At 40.6% G+C, this 4,976-nt stretch overlaps 1 long non-coding RNA gene across 1 annotated transcript in view; it reads left to right on the plus strand.

The window, feature by feature from the left end:
- The first annotated feature begins 223 nt into the window (after nucleotides 1-223).
- LOC116078991 overlaps nucleotides 224-4,976 on the plus strand; it is a 6,616-nt gene continuing 1,863 nt past the window's right edge. Inside the window, exon 1 of the long non-coding RNA XR_004113698.1 lies at nucleotides 224-305. This is a non-coding gene — a long non-coding RNA (uncharacterized LOC116078991). The remainder of the gene's footprint in view (nucleotides 306-4,976) is intronic.

The raw sequence follows: 4,976 nt of genomic DNA on the forward strand, positions 1-4,976 counted from the left end.
GCACACACACACACACACACACACACACACACACACACATGCGTACTCTTTCTGCTTAGTTGCTTTGGTTTTTTCAGGTTGATGTGCAGCTGAGGTACTTCTGCTATATTACTGGATGTGGCCCCCTCTCAGAGGGAGAGGGCTCTCTTCTGGGATGATGTCCTCGCTCTGGATCTTCATATTACACAGGAACTTCGATCTGCCTCTTCTCTTTTGTATGTTTCAGAATCCACGAGAAAGTGATACTCCTGGGTAAAAGCACTAACCTCCAAGCTTCCTCTGCCCAAAGGCTCATGGATGAAGAAGTAAGTTTCATTTATGGATAAAATGTTAGACAAGGACCTTTAAGCTTTTTCTGATGTTCTAACTCTCTAGAGATTAATGTATTTCTCCATTCTTAACATCTAACATTTTAGGTATTTTTATGGGTCAGAAAACAGATGTATAAGAGTACATGTAATAAAGTAACTTTTATATTTCATATAAATATTTAAAGTTCACTACTCTAGCGTGGGAATTCTATATTAACATTACTAGTTACCATATATTTCATAAAGACTAAGTATTTCAAATATTGAAATGAGGCATGTGTATTGTAAATTTTATTACCATACTCCTGGGCTTAGTGACATAGGGTATAACTAATAAACTGTACAAATATGAATATTTATATGCACACAGTCATACATATTTAAATGTGGTGCTTCTGATTGTCGTAGGGAATGACAATGCCATCCCATAATGAGAATCTTGGCTTTTTATGGAGCTGGCAGTAGAATTCTTTACCCTACTTGTGAAAACACTCGAGAGAGGCCCTTTGTGTCAAGGGTTTCATATTCACTCTAGTTACACAGGCGCCATGTTCAACCTACATTATTTCTTTGGAGCAGCATTGAAGAGAGTACCCCTGGGAAACACAAAAGCCAGAGGACAAAGTTTAAAGAATTGCTTGAAAAGTTGTAGAAACAAAGACTTTATTCAGCTATCGCTTGCTGAGATGAAAACTCAGTGTAGTCCTTCCTAAGCGAGCATAGGCAGAGCTTGCACAAGTTTAAGTGAAATCTAGCTGCTAGTCTAGACTGAGGGAGACTACAACAGCAGATCTCAGGCGTGGAAGCATGGAAGCAGCTCCGGATGCTATCTGTGCAGTCAGCTGTGCTGACTGTGTCCTGTGCCGATGACGTCAGCACAGGGCAACCCTCGCAACCCAGCCTCTGCTCTTCTGACTCAGCTGCCCTCAGCAGGCAACATGGCCATGCCACTACAGGAGCAAATTCCCAGTGATTGTTAGTCAGCAAATAGGACAGAGGGAAAGGGGGAAACACATCCATTTGCAGAAGACGTGGGGGTCAACCTTTAGAAAGCTAGAGACTACAGGCTCTTGAGAAGCTCACGAAGAGTCCTGATCTTCCATATAAGGCATTTGATCTATTTCACTACATCAGGGAGGGCTGTTTGCATGTTCTAGATCTGGTCAGCCTTAGATTTTTCATTTCTGATGAAGAAGGTCCTAGTGTAAGAAGTAGAGGCTCTCCTCCCCTGGAAACTAAATCTGTGAGTGATCTTTCCCACAACCCCATAGACAAGGTAGGGACTGTGACCTGGATTCTAAGCTCCTGATTACACTAGTATACTGTGAACTGTCACGCTCTGACCTGAGGGTCTGGGGGAAGAGACCACCTTGGCCTTACGGGGATGGTGTCCACGAATGTCCTCCCCTCATGTTCCTGAAGTGATAGCACAATTGGTTCTACTGTACTGTCCATTACGAGCAGTGTGTGTTTAGACAGCTATGCTCGGTTTATCCCCAACTGTGCTACCTCATGGAGTACTGTTGCTGCCTGTGCAGTTTCTGGGTCATCATCTCTGGATTCCTAGGAGTTCTATGAGTTAATAGGTATCCTCTTAAATCTATTTTTCATGTTAAAGTATTCATGTTTTATTTCTGTTCCTTTCAAATAACTGTATAATGTACAAGTGATAGGCATTACTTCACTGTTCACGATTGGCAATTAAGAACATCAGAACAAAGCATCTATACCTGTGAAAAATGAACAATTTGAGCATGGGGTATGACTATAATCTAATCTAACTTAATTTGACAGAAACTACAAGCTAAACATTTATGCTAAGGGTCTTTTTTTTTCCCTTTGGTTTTTCAAGACAGGGTTTCCGCTGTCCTGGAACTCACTCTGTAGACCAGGCTGGCCTCGAACTCAGAAATACACCCGCTTCTGCCTCCCAAATGCTGGGATAAAAGGCATGCGCCACCACTGCCCAGCTATGCTAAGGGTCTTATGGATGGTGCTTTATCAAAGAGATGATATCTACCTTTTTTTAATGTAGAAATCTGTGTGAAGACAGGCTTGACAATTTGACAAGAACTACATATTGGGCTACAGTATGATTTCCTCATTGTCCATAATCATAACCTTACACACCCTGGACAGATAAAGAGAACTTACACAGATAAGCCATAGTGACACCGTATGGAAATGCTGCCTTACCACACAAGGTATCCTCACATGTTGGAATATACAAAGTGCTCTGATTAACATTAAAAATAGTAAATGTAGTATATCCCTGTAATTTATTCATCCCTAAGGCTAAAATTAATGCTATTTAGTAACTCTTGTGCCTTATGAAGCTTCCGATGATCTGAGACAGAAAATATAATCTGAGATAAAAGAAACAAGTTCGCTGTTCTGAGGCCAGGAGAAGCTGTACTGCAGGGAAAACCAGAACCAGTCCTGAGGCACACACCATGCATACTCTGGGCCAATCTATTAGTGTGGTCTAGAACATGAAAGGGTGAGACCAGACCCTGCCTATCCCTACATCTGCACAACTACACAGTGCTGTGTGTAACACACAAGTGAGAAAGTGCCTTGCTTCTGCCCCTGTGCTGTTGGGAATTAAACACTTTGTCTTCAGTGATTAATGTCTGAAGATGAAAACCCACAATATCAGCTTTGTGATATCTCAGTGCTATACTTTGAAAAAAATGTACGAGCTCATGCTAGGCATTGTTGAGCTGACTGGTAGATACTTAACATGAATAATTAAATATCATCTTTCAGTATAAGAGAAAATAGTTTTATTGATAGAAATCATATCTGCTCACCTAGTGTAATGGGCTCATGAATAAGTGAGTCACTGCAAAGCAAGTCCTCCATGTCACCAGCACGTTTCAGATTGAAACTTTTAGTGAAGACAGATCAGTAGACAGTGACTCATTTCCTGTGGCTAACAAAATCAATTATACAAACTTAGTACATTAAGAAGTGACTAGTTTATTATCCACCAGTTCTAGATGCCTAAGTTCCATCATGGATTTCAAATGAAGAAACTGTGGCAGGTCTTCCTGCTTCTGGAAGGTTCTCACTGAGAAGTTACCTGGGTTGGTCCAGCTCTAGAGCAGCGGCTCTCAATCTGAGGGTCAGAATCCCCTTAGGGAGCCACATATCATATATTTACGTTACGTTTCATAACAGGAACTAAGTTACAGTTATGAAGTAGCAGTGAAATAATTTTATGGCTGGAGGTCTCCACAAGTGATGAACTGTAGTTCGGGGTCACAGCCTCAGGAAGGTTGAGAACCGCTGATCTAGAGTACGCCATCATCCTTGGTTCGCAGTCTCTCCATATTCCAAGCCAGGTAACATCATTCCTTTGCCTTTGGCTTTTGTACTCTATTTCCCAATCCCCTGGCATTTTGTGACAGGAGTCCTACCTGCCCCCTTCACCATTTATGCTGTTGCACTCACCCTGGGGTTTCTGGTACCTGACCACTGGCTATTTCATATTTGTTTACTTCACATGCTAGCCTTAAACCCAACTAAGACAGCAGGTGCTTAGTCTCCAAAAACACCCTTAAATTTAGACTGTGGGAGCACACAGGGGAACCAGAGACATGCTAAGATATTTGCTGACTTCATTTCTTCCTCCTGAACTCTAATGTTTTGCTTTTCTTTTGTGGATACAAGAGAGGAGCCAGGTTATAATAACTGGCCTAACTTTTGGAGATTGAAGAATAATCAGCAAACTATGAAATTCACTGTGCGTATGGTCAATAATATTACCATACTATCCTACTTTAACTCCAGTCTAGTCTTAGAACAACTCCATCTCTTCAAAATATTCTCATTTAGCTAATTCCAAAACATCCACAATGCCATTCCAACCCCATGCCACTTTACATTCTTATAATTTCGTGTCTAGAAAACCTTCTATGTCATCTTTTCCCTAGGGCCTTTTATTGAGAATGCCATCTCTGACATTCAACTGTTTTTGACACAGTGATATCTCCCTGGTGAGTCATATACAATTGTATGGCTATACCAAAACAGGTTTCTCCATTCACCAGCAGATAGCTATCAAATTCTTTATTTTGACAAAGCTCTCAGTTACTAAGAAAACCATCCTTTAAAAATATAACTTTTCTGTGGGTGTTCACTAAAATTGAAGTAATTTTTCCCATTGAAAGACTTATAAAAATACAAAGGAATATTACAGAATGTAGGATAAAACATGAAAAACATGAACACCATTTCTATAAGGTAGAAGGCACTTTTGAAATGCAAAATAACAACAATAATCAACAGCCATGGAATGAAGGGTGCTTAACCCAGCCAAGAAAGATGCACTAGACATGAATATCAGGCCATGAAGCACCATCACCAATAATGGAAATGAAATCACAAGAAGATACCAGTACATGTACAAAACACATCATGAAAATTTTGTGCTGAAAATTTCAAATTTTGTTGATGAGGTAGGGTCAATCCAAAACTATTAAAGTCATCCATCTTGAAAACCATTGATGGCTCAAACAGTCCAATGGACAACTATCACTCGGAAATGAAACTTCCACTATTTATAATTAAGAAATGGATGCTGAGTGGTGGTGGCTCATGCCTTTAATCCCAGCACTTGGGAGACAGAGGCAGGTGGATTTCTGAGTTCGAGGCCAGCCT

Source organism: Mastomys coucha, unplaced genomic scaffold, assembly GCF_008632895.1.
Source record: "Mastomys coucha isolate ucsf_1 unplaced genomic scaffold, UCSF_Mcou_1 pScaffold5, whole genome shotgun sequence".
NCBI classification, from domain to species: Eukaryota; Metazoa; Chordata; class Mammalia; order Rodentia; family Muridae; genus Mastomys; species Mastomys coucha.